Below are 19,444 nucleotides of genomic sequence, written 5' to 3'. Positions count from 1 at the left end.
AAGGAAACAAATCTTGACATTCAGATTAAAAAAAAAAAAAAAAAAAAAAAAAATCCAGCTTCTTGGTTATTTAATTTAATAAAAGGAAACACAAGGTAGAAAATGTGTGCCGATAACCATCAAAATTTTTTAAAAGGTATAAAGAGCTATGTTAAAAGGTGTCCCTCAAGAACACAACCTCACAGAGGCAGTGAAAAGATACAATGAATCCTCTGACAAATGTTTCCTTCTGTTGTTTTGTTGTAGAAGGGACTTTTTAATCAGTATTTAATTTGACAGTTAATAAAGAATAATTTTTTAGTGCTCTTTTTTAAAAGCATTTATTTGATGAATTTTCTCTTACTCCGATCCCCTCTTTGCTTAACACTTGTGTGGATTCCTTGTCACCCATATGTCTACCATAGATTGAAGGGCCAGCCTAAATAATGGCTTAAAGCTTCCATATATTTTGTGTTTATTTCTATAGTCCTCCATAGAATTGATATACTGGGTTTTTTAACTGGCTACTGGGTTTTTTAACTACAAAGAAGACAGGCATTATCTTTGACTATCAACACACTTACTATTTGGTAAACCAGCCAAAAAAAAAGGAAGTTTTCAGGGAAGGCTGCTCTTATACTAACCAATCTGGAGCTTATGTGTGACTCTTTCAGAACTGCCCTGGGAGGGAGGGTAAAAAACAACTGCCCTTTCACTACCTATTGCATGGACCTAGGTCTCTGCAAAAGCAACACAGTGCTCTTTCATCATTTCAGTCAAGATGCTTTCCCTTTTTACTCTATAGACAAACACGGAAAAACAACATATGCTGTTTCTTTAAGCAGACTGACTGTGTTTATTAGGGTTTTGCAACAATGGACATTATAGATAGGAGAAAAATACCTATCCTTCAAGGTGAAAACAGGTCTTTAACTTCCTCGGTGTTATATTATCATGAATCACCAAAGGGCCTCATTAAAACAAAGACCCCATTCATCTGCATATCTATATGCATGTATGCATTGCAGAAACACACAAGCACGCATATATTTTATACATGTCAAACACATATATGCATAATAGATCTGAGTTAGAGAATACTGTCATATCTTAAACAATCATTAAAAAATTATGTTATTTTTTTCATGAAGAACTCAACAGAAAAAGCATGCATACTAAAAATGTAAAAATACATAGGCTGAACATATAAACTGCTGAAAGAAAAAAATAAGTTTAGGAGAAGCTGACAGTAATAAAAAGCAGACAGTTGAAATCTTACTGCAAACAGTCTAGTTTAAATCTGGGAGTCTTGAGCATCTATACACAGGACCATATCAAAGAAAGCCAGAGCATTAAAATAACATTAAAATCACCAGAACTGGAACAGCTAGAATACCCTCTGTTTAACTCTACCAGCAAGAAAACAAACACACATTTCACACGCTGCATCATGTCACACACCACCTTAATTTAGCTACATTAAAATGAGTTGTCCTCAAAGAAAAGCTTGTATTATGACTATACCTTTAAAAATCTCATGTTTTCTCTGTTTGTGTTTTAATATGAAGAAAAAACAAGGTTGAATCAGGAGTTTTAAATTTTCATGCTTAATTTGATAGTTCAGCACTTTTGCAGTTGAGTTTGCAGCACACACAGATCGGTTTCCTCACGCTTTCCCGCTTATTTTTCAGCACACAGGAATTCTTAAGCACGCTGCACAGTGCATACACAATTTGTAAGGCATGCCCATCGTCACTTGTTCAGCTTTATGCACCAAATGAGACATGCTTCAGGTTTCTAGGTGCGCATCTCACGATGATGTTTTAAAATTTTATCACCTAGTTTCCAGGGAACTGAGGCTTTGAATCTATATTTGAAATACCACCTGAATGGGTGAAACATATTGGTATTCCACACACAGCCTCCTGCTGTCATTCCACTGTTGGCATGGGACAGTCTTCACCAAGACTTAGAAAACCTCATTCAATATTCCTCTCTGGAGGATCTGACACTTACTGTGAATTCTGCTCTTCAACTTAAATACCAGTGTCTGTGGCAGGCCAATTCTATCATTGCAGATACAGCATCCCTCAGGCGAGGTCCAACCTTTCTCTTGCAGTGCACCCAGGGATTAGCTTGACTTCCCCTAAATTCTCTCCAGTGCACAGTACGAGCTAATCTTTCCTGTAGGAAGCAGGAGATGGGGTTGCCATGACAACAGAGCACATTCTAGCAGTGGGACCACTGAGATGAGCTGAAAAGACGACAGTGAAACATGCACTCAGCCTTCCTCCAGGGCTATGGGCTTCTTCCTCCAGGATTTAATTCCCCTGCAAGTTTACTGACAGGATAGGAGGTTGATTAGCTCTGTATTTTGCTAGGGGGAGATTCCTATTTAAGAATATGGTTGAGAGATCATAGCATTATTTAATGAAAATGCCATTCCTGCTTATGTTAAATTGCTGATTTTATAAGCAGTGTGGCTGCTTTTAAAGCACTACTTGTTCGTACACATTAGTCCTACGCTTAGTCCACACTACCATCTCACTGTAATAAAGAAAGTAAGTCACAAGCCGAGCCCCACGCTTCAGCTTTGTTTTCCCAGCATATTAGGCATGTGGTCTTTCTTTAATGTTTTTATACTCGTACACATACATGCACACAAAGAGCACAGCACAACGTCTGTGTTTGAAGCTCAAAGGTTTCTGCTGGTGGGGGAGGGGATACCGAGAAAAGCAAATCACAGCAGCCACGTGTCTTACATAAACGACAAAACAGCCACAATAAGCTTTGGGAGCTCTGTTCATCAGGCAAAAGAAAATTGAGTGATCCACACTGTAAACATCAGCTATTTACTGCCCCAGAATAATGCTTGGATCTTATGCTTTAAACACTTTTATTTCTCAATGACAATAATAGAAAGCTTTTATAGTTCCTGCATTTCAATTATTTACACATTTTTAATAGTTCCGTCAAATTTTCAGGCAAAGGGTTTTTCTTTGTGTTTTAATATCTCTTACAAAACCACACAACATATTATTGTGGTAAATTCCTGGAGGCTGGAGCATGACTGTGTCTTCTCCTGTTATTTCAGACACAAGCATGTCTCAGTGAGCTTTCACATTAAAGGGGCAGCAACTGAGAATGTAAGGCCATTCTCTAATCATGCTTTTAACTGTCTGTTTGCACAGAACAGACTCCTTCCTCCTTTGCGTCTTTGCTCTTGAGCATGTAGAACGTATGGCTACATATAGGACACTCCATCAGCAGGTAAGATACACCAGTCCCCTCGGTACCTGTAATGGCTTCACCTATCTGAATACTAAAAGAGCTGCAGATGAGTCAAATCTACATCATCTAAAAGGACTTCCCTCTCTGGAAATTTTAATAGAAAAGAACCTCCATGATGCTCTCTGACACATGAAAGAGAAAGAGCCCGGAGGCTGCATGTAGCCAGAACTCCTACGGGTAGGGGAAGTCAGGGGGACGGGCAAAACAGCATGCAGCTCTGTAACAGCTTTCTCTGTGAAGCAAGTTATACAGGATAGTTGGCAGGTTAGTCCCAACTAACTTAGTCTCAGTAAACCTGGGAGCCTTATAAAGCTGAGAATAAGGCTTTGGTTGGAGAGGAAAGATGCCTTCTCAGGGAAGCACCTTGCTGCCTGGAATGGATAAGCAAATTGTTGGGAACTCCGGGGAAATGGTGGCATGAGGAAGCCTGGGTCAGGATCTCCAAATTATCATCAAATCACTGTTTTTTTCCCTGACACTACACTAATTGCATTTACAGTGAGAAGACCACAGGCAAAACCCAACCACACAAAAGCACACAAGTTCTTTTCTATGGCAGCATTGCACTTCTGTAACTTGGAAAGTACCTCAGTGTTACACAACCCATTCAGTTTTACTTTAATTTGGATCTTAGCATGTGTTGGGAATATACATGCATGAAACAGTATCCCTCAGAATCTGCTGGCTCTGACTTGTCCCACAGATGCTGCACACAGTAAAGCACCTGTATTTGTTATCATCTAATTAGTGTTAGGTTTTCCCTTTTTCTTCTCCACTTTTCCACTCATGTTCTATGCAACTGGAGAAATGCCAAATCATGTAAGCGACATATGGTTTTGCTTTTGAAAACATCCCACCAGAACCCCCAAATACTGGAAAAACCTTCAGCTAAATAATTTTCAGCTCAAGACTCAATATTTTACACCTTGAATTCCACTGGGAAACGCTGATATTTGTAGGCATGCAAATCGGTTTTAAGAAAAAGGGGCATATAATCAGCTGTTGAATGATGGTACAGATTTTTCCTGTCATATGCTGTCTCCTCACAATGTGAAAAGAACAGTTAACAGCAAGATGAATGCTGTGAAAATAGCTAAACCACTATTATGGTTAATGAAAGTGAAGTTCTGTTTCTTTTTTTTTGTTTCACAAACTATGACTGTAGAAATCAGTAAATATTGGCCTTAGAAAGGCAAACATTTATTTCTTAATGTGCAAAACTTCCATTTAATAATAAACACCGATCTACTGTTTCTGGAATTTCAGTCTTTCAACCAAAAACAAGTACTATGTTCCTTTAGTTGTTGGATAGGGAATGGATTCCCCTGCCAGCACCCTGAACAAGTAGCACCCTATTACATATGCATACATATTACATATGCATATCCCTGGGTATATCCAGGGAAAGGCAGCTGTTTCAGTGAACCCAGGTGAAGCTTGCCAGAACAAGGAACAAGCTAAAATGAAAGGCGATGACATGCATTAAAGCAATCTACTCTAATCAAGGAACAATGTGTGTATGTAACACACTAGGAGCAAAGAAGCACTCTTCTGAGGTTCGTGTAACCAGCTCTAGGTCCTTAGCAAAAACAAGCAGCTCCCACTGCTCTCATTGGCCTGCTCCACCTTTTTCGAAGGTAGAGTCTACCTTTATCAAGGTTGGAGTCTGAATTTTGCCCTTCATCTACCCTCTTGCTTGGGAGGGGGATGAGAAGCGAATACACAAGAGCCACTTTTCCTCTCAACAGGACACCCACAGTTTAAAGACAACATGTGGGAGCTCAGAAGACACATCCTATCCTACATTTCTGCATGAATTCACAGCTTTGGCCACAAATGAGGAGTCTGAGGATTTCACATTAAAAATAAACAACAGGAAAAAGAGAGGAAAATAAAACCATGCATAGGTCCAACATGAAAAGTTGACATGAGAAAGTGAAGGTTTCTGTTTCGATTTCCTGTCTTTTTCTTTACTATGCTTAGCTCTGAAATCTCCACTGAATTCCCATTTTTATTATATAGTTTCTGTACATAGCTGTTCACAGAGTCCTTTGAAATCTGCGGATGAAAGGAAATATCAATCTTCTTTTTAAGAACTATTCATTTGAGATTAAACAGTGCTAAATGCTGAGCCCTGAACAAAAGGTTTAAGCACATGTAAGTCTTGCTGAAATAGAGCAACAGTGCCCAGTATTTTACAGTATCAAACCTGTGATTTGGGGTTTTTAAACCCCTAATTCCCTATCGTTTCCTTTCTCTTTTTAAATATATCTTGGTAGCTCAGATCCTGCTTTTGTCAGATGAACTCCATATGCAAAACACTAAGTGACCTTCAGTCCTAGTGCAGCGATAAGTCAAGAAGAAGCCTACACCAGTGCAAGCTGTACCACCACCTTCTGACAGCAAACACTCAGTTTTCATATTCTAAGCACAGAACTAATGGCACAGAGCTACTAATCAGAATACACCTAAATGTGTAAATGAAAAAAAAATTTTTGCTTTTGCACTTCAGGAGTGTAACAAAATTGTTCTTACACACAATCTTATTTTATTTTTGGAAATGTAACATATAATTAAGCATTTTCCTCCTGTAATTTTATCCACTGGATCATGTAGGCATTTCTGCCTCTGAGATGATTGCTTTTTGTACCTGTGGTTCCTTTCAGTTCACTGACTTTACTTAAGGCTTACAAACAGGAGCAGGCATTAGCAGAATCAGTGTTCAGGAATTTTGAATCAAATTATTTTTTAAGTAATGACACATTTCAGGAGATATGATTTTTTTTAATGTGCAAAATGATAAAAATGACTGTGATTTCATTCCAATAACCAATGTAATTTATACAGAAAAAATAAAACAGCCTGTCCATGTAAAATTGTAATATAATTTTGTTTTCTTAAGCAAATGCTTTGCATTTTGGGAATGCGGTACCAAATCTAGAAAAGTACTCATTGAAGAGATAAGCTACCCCATTGTGAGACATGGGCAATATAAACATTAAACTAAATTATTTCTACACTGAAATCATAAACGCAAGATATGGTCAGATGTTCTCAGCAAGATGTTCTTTTTTCTAGATCTTTAAGATTAGTTTATGAGATTGGGAGTGGTGCAGAGGCATCGCAAAGATAAAAATGTTCTTTCAAATGTCTGTTGCTTATACATCTTCTAAAAAATGAATTTCATAACTTTCTTAAACAGGCAACAGGGTGGGACTGAGTAATCTCCAGAGGTCCCTTCCAAATTCAACTACTCTGAGTTACACAGGCTCCTTTGTGGCAGTACAGTCTCTGGTGAGTGAGACCAACAAGAAATTATACCATACTTATGACTGATAGACATTCTCGTTCAAAAAAGAGGATATACAGAAAACAACAATGACTTTGAAATACATGTTGTTATTTCCAGCAGAAGCCCTGACCACTTGTCCTGGTTTCAGATGGGAGAGAGTTAATTTTCTTCCTAGTAGCTGGTGCAGTGCTGTGTTTTCAGCTTTAGTCTGAGAACAATGCTGATAACACACCGATGTTTTAGTTGTTGCTAAGTAATGCTTACCCCAATCAAGGACTTTTCAGTCTCATGCTCTGCCAGTGAGGAGGGGCACAAGAAGCCGGGAGGAATCAGAGACAGGACACCTGACCCAAACTAGCCAAAGGGGTATTCCATACCACAGCACGTCATGCCCAGTATATGAACTGGGGGGAGTTTCCCAGAAGGCCCAGATCGCTGCTCCTGTTGGGCTGGGTATCGTTCCGCAAGTGGTGAGGAATTGTATTGTGCATCACGTGTGTCTATTGTTTTTCCTTTCCCCTTTTAGTTTTATATTCTCTCCCCTTGTTATTCCCCTTATCATTATTATTATTGGTGGTAGCAGTAGTAGTTTTGTATTATACCTTAGATACTGGACTGTTCTTATCTCAACCCGTGGGATTTATGTTCTTCCCATTCTCCTCCCCATCCCTCCCAGGGAGGGGAGGCAAGCAAACAGCTGCGTGGTACTGAGTTACCAGCTGGGCTTAAATCACGACATCACTCTCCTGCAAGAGGGTAAGAATAGATACACCCTTCTGCCCCTGACACCATGCTACAGCTACAGCCAACAGTGACAGGCAGGAGAACAGAATGAGCATGTTACCCTGGCCTACCCTCCCCCTACCCTCCCACCATCCAGCTACTTTCAGGTCAGACACCTTGAAGACCAGACTTCATATATTTCGGCTACCCTACCAGCCTTGTGGACCACACTAGGAAATGGGCTCTGGCCTTTGGACCAACAAGAGCAGACTGACTTTTGTCCACATTCATAACACTTAACCATCTCATCTGAATGGCAACCCCAAATTAACCACTTGATGAGACACACATAGCGCAATCCTCCACAGCAGTGGCTGTAGAAGCACAACAATGACATTGCATCATGATCTCCAAGAACTTGAAGGGACTTGGTTGTCTTGTTCCCATGAGAAGCCTGAATGTGAACTGCATAGGTATGGTGTGTATGATCTGGGAACCACAGCTGGGCCTGAAAAATGCAAAAAGCCAATAAATAGCTTAAAGACTCATTCTTGCTTTTTAAAGCTCTTCAAGGATTTTCCCTCCATTAATTTTTGTAGCTTTTTTTTAACCTATAATAAGCATTTCGCATCTACCACATCCTTCGTGATGCACAAAAAATCTCTTTTACTTATTCTGATCATAACCTCTGTAAATTCCATCTGATGGCCCATACATTCTGTATTATGAAAGACAACAAATAATTTGTCCTTAATCTTCTCCATGCCACTCGTGACTTCACAAATGTCGGTCATGTCCTCTTAAATCAGGTTAAAGAGTCATAGTCAATGTAGTTTCTTCTCTCAGGGAGACATTTTCATGTTTGATTTTCCTTATCACCCTTCCCTGTACCTTTTCTTCTATACAATTTTTGGGAAAGGGAGGGCAGAATGACACTCTAGGTGCATAAATTTACACAGGGATGTGACAGAAATGTAAGAATTGCTATGCAGGGTCAGAGAAAGTCCATTTATCCTAATATCCTGTCCTTGATGGGGATGAAGAGGGGGTGCTACTGTTCACTGGTTTGTTGTCTATTTATTTCCTGGTGGATCCAGTACCAACCTCTATATTAAGCTCTGAAGAGTCCTCCTTCAATCTGCAATCTCATCAAGGTTTGTGTGCCAAAAAGCTTGTCCACTTTTTCCAACTGCCCTAGCTGATTTAACATCTATGTACAAATCCTGTTAAACCCAATCTTTAGCACTACTTCTACCAATCCATAACACTGTGTTTTCCAACTGCTGGTCTAACATGTATGTACAAATCCTGTTTAACCTGTATTTTCAGTGCTACTTCAAAAAAGTATTAACTCTCCATCTGTTTGTAAACCATTACAGAGCTCTGAGCTGATGTTTTCATAGATCTATTTACTGTCCCCCTAAGGTCCTCTTCCAAGGTGGTAACAGCCATTCACAACCTTTGTAGACTGTATATAAATTGAGGATTGTCTTTCTTCATTATTTTTGTTTTAAATTCACCACAGCTGCATTTCTTGTGCCATTTTATCATCCAGTACCATAAGATTATTCTGTAACTCTTTACAATCAAGATTTGTTTTCTGAACTTCAGTAACTTTGTCTTGTCAATGACACGTCACCTTGCTCTCCAGCCTGTTTCTGAACTATTTATGAACATTTTGAACAGTAAGAGCCCTACTGCAAATCCATTCAGACTCCACTGGTGACCTCTCTCCACTGACAGAACTAAACATTTATTCATATTCTCCATTTCTGATTTTTCAACCACTTAGATACTACAAAGCCTTTAGGAAGGGCTTTGTTAAAAGCCTTTAGGAAACCCAGATGGATTACATTTTCATCCCCATTGCCAAGGGCTACCTTCCTTTACAACAGATTTGCACTGGAGCAAGCAAGCTGAAATGGCCCAGCACAGACCTGGGAGAGAGCTAACAATTAAATTGAGTGACTGTCTGGGCATTCCAGTGCTCAAGCTTGCAGACCCTGACCCTTTTCTGAACAGCACGTAGATGTACCCTACACCAGCCACAAGTTCAGTGACTAATAGTTTTGACTCTTAACGGGTTTGAGCTCCTGACTCTTCCTCAGTATGTTGTATTTCTACATTGTGTTGTTACGTTTCTATACAGAAATCTGTTCTTTAGGGCAGTTTCTACTGATGTGACCAGTGAAGACCTCTGATTTTTCATTTGCAGTTCCCTGGATACCAGCTGCAACATTACAAGATTCACATTTGCTTTCTTCCATTTCAATGCGAGATGCTTTGAAGGTCAGATCATTTTTATCTACCTGAATAAAAGTGTGAGCATTAAACTATATATTCCCAATCAGGAAATTCAAGGCACAGGCATTTAAAATATTTAAATTAAATATGATCTGGGTATTATCACAAAAAGGTTGCATTTAGCACCATGTAAATTTGGACAAATTAAAATGTTCCGTAATGTAAAACCTATTCACACTCTGAGATAATAGAGCTCATTTCCAAATCTATGTTTTCCAAGCTCAGTGCTATTCCTGTTATATAGTGTTAAATTATATACTTTAAATTTACTTCCTTTCGGTATCTGTTACTTGTAGTATTTACATCAGCTATTAAAGCAGCTAATTGATTTCTGTTTATTCATGTGAATTTTGCTCTGCAACCTCGTGTCTTCGTGCATAAGCTATCCAAATGAGGCAGGCTAGCATCAGGTTGGGCTTGTCAGACAGGAAAAAAACTTAATAAAATTAAGATGACCAGTGTGTTTGTCGATTTATTCTTTTAGTGTTCATAATTTCGGTCAGAAAGCAGCATCTCTTGGCCACATCATTCAGTCTGGCTTTTTCAGCTTATTTTAAAAATCCAGGAAATCCAAGTGTTTATTGTTCAAGCATTGAAGAAATTCAAATACTACCTTTAGTTAAGAAAAGAAAACCTAATCTAAATAAGCTTTCTTGAAGTAATTTCTGCTTCATTGCTGATATTTATGGTATTACAGGATATTGATTAATTTTAAGGATTACCCAGTAAATGCGCATAGGGCTTACTTTGTGCTGTCCTCGCTCGTCTGTGCATATCTTTCCCACCTGCTTTTTCCTGGTCCAGGAGCAGAAAATAGTCTACTGGAACATGTCTTCTAAATGCAATAAATTCTTCTCCCACTACCTCAAAGAAAAATACCCAAACCCAAAACCAAACCCAAACCAGCATAATGCAACTTGCAATAGATATTATCAATATGATAAATGCTTTTTTATAGTGCTCATGGTTTCAACAATGAAATTTAATTTTAGAAGGCATCAAATTTCCTTCCTATTACAACCAAATCATGTCACTACAGTACTTCGGATGACCTACTGTGTATTTCTGTGTTTGCATGCATTTAAGTCTGTTTCAATGTGACAGGAAGTCTGATTTTCCCTGATGTAACATTTGGTCTTTTTGGAATTTTCAGCTTCTTTTCCCATATATATCAATTTAAGTTACTGTTGAGGAGAAAGATACTGATATTAAAAAAAGCTGGCAAGAGGATGCAATAACACATAATGAGATGACTGAAAGTTCTGTAAACAAGCAGCTTTGAAAGACCAAAATGCCTGTTTCCAAATCATGCCAGGCAGGAAGTTCTAGTTAATGCTCCCTGAATAGCTTTATGAATTCAGAGCAGGAGAAAATATTTTAAGTAATTTCTATCTTAAAGATCTCAGTAAATAACAAAGTTTCATAAACCATATTGGCTGATGATGTTTTCTAGGAGCTGCCATTTGTTGAGAGACACACAGAGAAATCAAGATGAGGGAACAAGAAAACTGATAGCATGCTAATGGCCCAGCAAAGTGACAAAAATGCATCCCAGCTATTTAACTTTTAAAATCTAAGGATGAATATTTGGCGTAAGACCAAGAGTAGTACCAAAATCAAAAGTGAAGCAGTTTATGTTCTTTTTCTTTGCATAACTATAAAAAGAGGCAAGAAAGATATGCTAGCCAGCTCTGGCTTGACAAAGCATCATAATCAAGGAACATACAATATGGGAAAAGAGTTGAATACTCAAATTTTCATTCTGGTTCAGTATACATCAGTATATTTCTAAGAAATTTACTCATATTAACCCATAGATGCTTGAATGAAAACTAAGGAGGAGAATAAGGTGGAGCTAAAGAAAGTGCAAGCTGTAACGCAGATGCTTTTCAAACAGCCAGTTAGACAGGTAGATCTGAGACGTTTAAGCATAGCTGATCTGTACCTGAGTACCCACATCAGTTCTTTGCTTTGCTGCGAGGTGCATCTCTGAAGATTTGTATGACACATTACAGCAATAGCATGTCAAAAGGACATGAGGAAGAGTATGAAGAAAACTTTACTTCCTCTCATTGTTTCTACCTACCTCTAAAGCTCTGTTAAGTTTCACCAGTAGGTATATAAAGAATAATTCTTTGGCCCTGGTAGGAGCAACAGCTAAACTCAGTTTCCAGAAGGGAATTATGAACTTGTCATTTAAACTGTTATCTTACATTCTCACCAGAAGAGATGGCAGTTGAAGAAAATATTCCAAGGACACCTACCCTGCAGTAAATCATTTATGCACTGCAGATAAGAAAAACAAATAAACAAAAGGCTGCTTACTCCATCTGCTAGCTAATTCTCACAGATAGATATTATAGTTGAGGAACATCTAATAGGGACTAAATGGAGATAGCACCATAAAACTGATCTAAGAGGATTCACTGTAGGAGGGGAGGGGAAGGGGTATCACATCCACAGGGTATTCTAATGCTCAAAGCAAAGCATTCTCCATGCGGGATAGAGAGGTTAGCAGAAAAAACTACCATGTCAAGACAGTGATTGATATCTTTTTGCCTCTCTGCTTTGAGAAAAACAAGCATCTCATCAGTGAATTTGTGAAAATCAAACTCCCATGTGTCACACAAAAGGAAGGAGTAGCACTATCTGAATGAACTTCTATGGACTGTCTACACTAAGACATCAAATAAAAAAATTAAATAGTCTTTAAGTCTCAGCCTAAGTGAAAATGCCCCTATTGCTTCTCCCCAGTGATGATGCACAATTGGTCTGCAGTACACTATCAGATTAAACACTACTTTTATAATAAGGAGAAGTCATATAGCAAAATCCATTTAAAATGTGGGAATTACTGCAGTGATTTCAGCAATCTATGGATATGGTACATCTTGCAACATCGCAACACCAATGCTTTAACTGGCAACAGTTTGCTCCCCACAAAAAAGACAAAGACACACTTTTAATTGTATTCTCTAGTCACAACCACACCAAGAAGTTCTACGTATGTGACCTCCAAATACCTTGATTAACCTTGCTTACTGAAAATCTAATCCACTGCTCGCTGATGTCATGAAGGTTTGCATTAGGGTCCAAGTGCTTCAGATAGAGTGGGCCAATGAATTGACATTCGCTGTAAAGAATAGCTGGGCTGAGATTTACAGACTGCACTAGGAGTTTGGACAAACAACATCAAAGGCCTAACCACGCAATGACAAAACCATTTGAGGGTCCCATGGTGCAAAACTGATTTCAGTGAGAAGTGCATGGCCAGGACTGGGGCTGGAATCCCAGTCAGACACAGCAGCTTGTGTGGGTCCCACATAATTTATCTGTCTCCAGTGGGTGACTTTAACGGTACTGCGACATTCCAATTTAAGAAATGAAAAATATGCAAAGTTATACTGAATGTAGGATGGGGGTCCTAGCCAAAGCTTGACGAATTCAATTGTTACTTCCATCCTAATCACATGGCTGGTGCCTCTAAATCAGAAATGCTAGGAAGTCTAATGTCCCTTATGCAAGACAAAATTGGTGAGGTTTACCATTAATGGCTAGTCTTGGCACCAGCCTAGCCCCATCCATGCAGAGTACCAGTGAGATATGTGGGCTATTATTGTTAGTTCCCACCTACCCATCACTTCTGAAACTCCCACTAGTAAACACGATTCAGGAAGACTGATCCCCACCAACGCTCAGATTACATAAAGGCTTTGATTACATTGAAATAAGAATGGTAACATTTTCCCCCTACATCTCTGGCTTAAAGATTTTCACTGAAAGAATGAAGTCCCTTTTATTTCGTTTTTTAATTTTTGTTCACATTTCCTGAAACCAAATCACTAAAAGGTCATGAATGCACAGAGAATCACTTCCTAGAGCCAGAGTCCTGGGGTACTGGTTCCCTGGTAAGAATGATGGATGTGTGCTTCTGGTTTGTTCTTGCTCAGCTGGTACAGTGGTTTGACGTTGCCAGTAGGCATGTCTTGCAGGGCTGCCTGTAACACCTCGGTGTCCCCTCAGCTCTGCCTCCAAGACATGTCAAAGCATGTCACTCTTTGCACAGACGAGGGAGATGAGGGTGGCACAAGCAGCCAAGCTGGTGGGTCCAGCACACCTGAGCACCCAAGTGTGCATTTGGAAGAGGCAGGCACATGCAGTTCAAGCCGTGATTCCCTCATAGTTAACTTTTTCTTTTAAAGAACACCACCAGAGTCAGGCTTTTGTTTTAAAGAGATTCTTCTTGCCATCTGAGAAAGGTTAAGGAAAAGAAAGTGAGAGTCAGCAGACTACAAGAGGGGAAGTAAAGAGAGAGAAAAGGACAGAAGAGCCAGGAACTTCCCTATTCTTTGTCCTCAAGTAGTTTTTCTTTGGTTGGTTAGTTTGTTTTTTTCTATTACTTCTGCTTAATGTACATACACATGTAAGTGCTTTAGCACTTATATGCCTTGGCTTGTATCAGGTCACCATTATGCCAGGCATTGTACCCATACATAGTAAATAAATCCCAGCCTAAAAGCTTACTGCTTATCAAGCAAGACAGAAAATAGATGGATTTAAAAGCAAGTATTATCACCTCCACTCTCCAGACAGGAAAACAAGACAAAGAGAAATCAAGACACTTGACCAGGGCAAAAGTAACTAGGAAAAAAAACACAAGCCCACTGAATCCCAGTTCTGCAGCCCGAACCTTGCCCCATGACCAGAGCAGGGCTTGCACTGGAACTGGTTGGTTCCGTAGTGCTAGTTTTTGCTGCCTTGCCATTGTCTTCTACCAACTCAAAAGGTTATTTTTCAGAGGTTACTTCATTTTTGCCTACCTTATTAATTTCTTAATAAAATATTGTCCTTAAAAAAAAGAGTAGCAAATTGTCAGCAGTAAAAAACTCTAAAAGCCTCAGGATGGTTGAAACTGGGCTGTTTCTACAAAATGATCAGACACTTCTCAGTGAAGAATTCTACTTCACCTGATGGCAAAAAGAATATTAGGCAACTGAGGGAAGTAAGAGAGAGATTCAGGTTACAGTCAGCGTTTATGTTGGTCATGATGATAATTAGCACACTATATATGAAAATCAAACAGCAGGCCTGCGATATAGCATGCAACTGAACGCTGCCTTTTCTCCCTGTTTTGCTACAGATTGCCTCTGATGCTCTGTTAGGTGAAGAGAATTCCCTCACTGCCTTCATCTGTAGGATTTTGCTTGCTTGGCACTATTAAGTCTATACCACCAAGTATTTGACTATAGATGTGATGCCAGGAAATCTAAAAACAAGCACAAATATCACAGTGGGTCAAGCAAAGATTCATCTTGCCAAGTATCCAAGTTCTAAGCACATGTTAAGCAAAAAGGACCATAGGAACAGTTAAAATATGAATGATCTTTCTTCTAGTGCATCCTTGCAGCTTTCAGCAATCAATACTTTGTGATCTTCTCTGAGTAAAGATTTTTAAAAACTGTATTGAATTGCCATCAGTTGATCTATGCTTCAGGACTATGTTCACTCCTGAACTGTTCATTTTTTTCAGTTTCTGCAACATTCTGTGGCAATAATACCACAAATAAATGATGCCTGGTGTGCAGAAAATGGGTTTCGATTCTTATGATCTCATTGCCCAATCATTTTAAGTGTCCCAATTTTCTACACTGTGAGAAACATATACAATAATACCATGTTTGCCACTATATACTGCTTACAACTGTACAGACCCATGTCGATCTCCCTCTCTCAGACATCTTTTTTTCCAAAACTGAAGAGTCCAAGAGTGTATTTCAATGTCTCTTCATTCCACATTACTTTCTATTCTAGTCTTTCCTCATTGTGTCTTCTCTAAACCTAGAGCATATTGTGCTAGTATTTGCTTTATAACGCAAGTTTTCAAGGTGCAATAATGAAACAAAGTTCAAGGAAGCACACAGAACGTAACGTGATAATGAGTTCATATTCTGCACATAAATTTTCTTCTAGTGTTTGAACAGAGTTTGAAGAAGCAGCACAGATTTTTAGCTCACGTTTTTCCATAAGTGTACAAATATGAGATCAATTTATGTATATAAAGATTTAGGAACTGTAGATTCAGGAAGTTCAAATCTGCTACTCTTCCATATCAAGATATCAAACCACAAGGGGTTTCTATGAAGATTCTCTGCAGAAGAATGTACAAAGCTGTTTGTAAAGCTCACATCAATGGATCTGACGTGCTGGAGTCACTACAGACTTCTAGGATACACATACGTATTCCAGCAAGAAATCCCACACAGGAATACAGCAGTATACCTTAAACTCTTCCCTCCCCTGTTTAGCACACATCTCTAAGAAATATCAGAGAATAATTTATAGATGACCTCAGCTTTTTTTAATGGTGAATAAGGAGAACCAAAGTCCCTAAGAAAGCTTAGTCCCAATCAGTATGAAATGTATACAACTGAAGTTACACATAGAAATGGGTAGGAAGCCAATGCTGTTCAGTCAGTAAATGATAAAGCATCAAAAAGGGGATGCATCTAACTGTGTCTCCATGTTACAGATGCGGTAGCTCAGGCTTTCAATTTTCACAGCATTGAAAAGATACCGGCAGTCATACAGTGGTTACTATTCTAGAAGATCCCCGGGAAGACGGCATTTACTTAGGTAGAAAACGGTTTCTGGAGGATAGCCTCATGGGAGAATCAGTACATCTCTTCCTGAGCTTCCCAAGGGAACAGCAGTCAGACAACCTCACTTCAGCATCCTCCAGCACAACACAAACAACATAATGCAGGACATTCACGCAGGACAAAGCAGACAGCCACTGTCAGTGTCTTATTAGGCTGCCATAGGAAGTAAAGGTTCAGATACAGGGATATTAATATTCCAGCCACTGAATCTACGGTATATATAAAAGCCATCTTCTCCCTGCACATATTTATATTACTCCAATACCAGAGCGAAACCCTTTCCAAGGCTTGCTTTCGCCCAACTCACAGCACACGAACCCACGTCCTGTCTCTAAGCTCAGGCCTGAGGCCATTTCTATTTAAAGACCCCCCAGCCTTCAGTGAAATACACAGAATGTCAATTCAGTTAATTAAAACCAGTACCATAGATGGCTTTCTCCAGCATTATGTCCACATCCAGTTCACTGATTCTCTGGTAGTTAATTAACACATTTAATATGAACACAGCAGCTAAATATATTGCCAAGATTTCTGATCTCACACATACAGTGAAAATACCTCCAGAAACTTGAGTTATTTATCCATAAGTTTCACTTTCATGATATGAAAGTGCCCCAAATTAGAAGCCCAAAATCCTCAAAATTATTAGAGCAATCATACAAATACACATAGGTATAGATGTATCCTGAAATCTGCATTTTGTTTAGCAAAATGGATCTTTGTATTTCATTTAGGTATTTCTGTGGGTCTTGCCTGAATAAGCATTTCTGCTTACAGCTCTCCTACAAATCAAACACATTTTCTGGAGAACTGAAACAAAAAATGAAACAAAAAAAATCTTTTCTGTTTCTAAGGGTGCTTTCACTGGGAATCCAGTCAAATCTGTTGGGTATATCTGCGACACTGAGAAAGAGTTGGGAATCTTGCAGTGAACAATCTCTCTCTCACTTACTCCTAATGCCTGAATCGTGTTTCTGGCTGAGGTCCCACCCTGAGACAGTGGTGAGCATAGCGAGTGCTAATAAACTGTCATTTGAGTTCTCATCCTCTCCTCGGAGGCAAAGGAAGGCAGAGGATGGTAATTTGCCACATTCTAGCCAAGGCAAAAAGGAAGTAAAGGTGCCTTTTCCTAGTCCAGATATTTCCTTTCCCCTCAAACGAACTACTTGCAGAAAACAAAAAAAAAAAAAAAAAAAGAAGCTGTGAAAGGTGTTCACATGCTGCTGACAGATACAGGGAATAGGGGTTTGAAGAGGTGAATCACCAGTTCTGGGGCAAGGATAACTAGGAATTCAAACATCTGGAAAAAATGCCATGCTGGCTCCACCCCTTCTGCCATGTAATTCCATTTAAACACTACATTTTAGAGCTAAAAAGAAAAATGTTTCCATTAGTTTGCTACATTGAGACCCTGTAAGTAATGCCCCATTAGCCTCACATAGCTTACATCTGCTTTTACTTAAATAACGAAAAACATAATAGGCCATGCTCATGATATGTCTTGTATCTTTTCTGTCCCTCGCACTAGTCATTTTCAGCATTCATTCCCTCTCAAGTATGGGATGTTCAGGAGGAAAGCCAGACTGTCCCAATATTTTTGCCTGTTGCCCAGTGCCGTACGGAAGCAACTGTTGGTTTGGTACAAAAAGCTACAGTCATCGAAAGTTGGTATGAGGGATCAGAACAATTTTCTGGAGACTAGTAAGAGAGAGATGATGATGGTAATGATGGTAAGACTAATTAACATAACAATCTACCAGCTTTTCACAATCAAGTCTTTCAACACTAGATGAAAAACAGATATAGAATTCTTCATTCAGGAGCTGAGGTATGAGGTCGGTGAATGGATGCTAATGAATAGGATAGACAAATGTCTGGAGAATGCACCCTTTGTCATTGCTTTTCCCAGCAACTCTGGGTATATCTGTTTTTGCTCTATGCAGCTTCACTGGCAAGACTTCTTTGGAGCCCTGACAGCAGCTTAGAATTACTCTTCCCCTGCAAACCCCAGGGAGGGCATAGAAGCTCCACCACCTGCTCTCCCTGGAGGGAATCCCTGCTGGGATGCTGGATCCAGACCAGCGCAGGGACATGTGATTACACACTCCCTGCACCACCTTGACTGAATATTCCATTTCTCCATTTGCCACAAAAGGACTGGAGTGATTCTCTGACCATTCAATGAAGAAAGCAATGATATTCTTAAAAAAGCTGATTTCACAGGTCTTTCTTAAGGAAAGCATTGCCCTCTTCATGTGGTATTTCCCTCTTTAGAGTGAAGAAGGAGAGAAAAGAAATATATCCATATAGGCAGTAAGTGAGAGCTATCTTGGGCATGACTTATGTACACAGTGGCCATTTATACATGGGTTTACCAAAATCCCTTAGTGTAACGATTTAGCCTGAGTTGTTCTGCTCTCATACTAATGATTTCCTTCTTATTAAAGATGTATACTCATACCAAGCACTCTGACCAGGAAGAAGCAGTTCTGGATACCTTCATAAATATTAAGGTTGGGCAGATGTGGCCATGAGATTTTTTTCTGTTATACTACACAGCCTGAAAAAGACAGACTGTATAGATTTTTCCATTCTTTAGCTGCCAGTCATCTGACATCACACACACAACTAACTGGAAGTCACCGCACACTATCACAGTCCTCATCCTTCAGTGAGTGAAGAAACTACACACGAGGTAACAACTAGTGCTAGGCCTAAGAACAGGGGCAGTACAGCAGTCAAAATGTAGTCAGTACACAGACAACATTAGGAGACCCAACACAATACACACCATCATTTCCACTGGAGATCCATCCCAATTCAACTAAGCACCCACTTCAGCTAAGTACGCATCAGAAAAGTTTGGTAAGTGTGCGAACTGTGCTTCGTTTATATCCGTAGCACAGCAGCTGATTTCAGCTACATGTGATACTACCTTCTTTCAAAAAACGAATTAAAAAAGGTATCCCCACTTGTCATATACCAAATAGGGGGCGCACCACCAGATGAAATATGCAGGGCCTGATACTTTTTACAGGCTACTGTTCCGTGACTTGTTAGGCCACTACAAAGAAGACGTAAAAACACTTTTCAAGCAGGGAATAGATAAAGCCATGTTTAACCATCAGCCAGGTCTCAAATGGATCTTCTCATGCCCCCAGCCTGATTCTGTACAAACTCTAGCGTAAGGAACCCA

The 19,444-nt window shown here is 39.4% G+C and overlaps 1 protein-coding gene across 3 annotated transcripts in view; it reads right to left on the bottom strand.

The window, feature by feature from the left end:
• Positions 1 to 19,444, bottom strand: part of NOL4 (nucleolar protein 4) — a 189,820-nt gene that overhangs the window by 96,612 nt on the left and 73,764 nt on the right. The window contains exon 1 of one of the 3 annotated variants that reach the window (XM_030494474.1): positions 1,996 to 2,295. The exons of the other annotated variants lie outside the window; for them this stretch is intronic. The gene's annotated coding sequence lies outside the window, so the exon portion shown is untranslated. Of the gene's footprint in view, positions 1 to 1,995; positions 2,296 to 19,444 lie in introns of those variants that run through there. 3 annotated transcript variants of the gene reach the window in all.

Source organism: Strigops habroptila, chromosome 1 (assembly GCF_004027225.2).
Source record: "Strigops habroptila isolate Jane chromosome 1, bStrHab1.2.pri, whole genome shotgun sequence".
Lineage (NCBI taxonomy): Eukaryota > Metazoa > Chordata > Aves > Psittaciformes > Psittacidae > Strigops > Strigops habroptila.
This window is presented reverse-complemented; position numbering and strand designations above follow the sequence as displayed.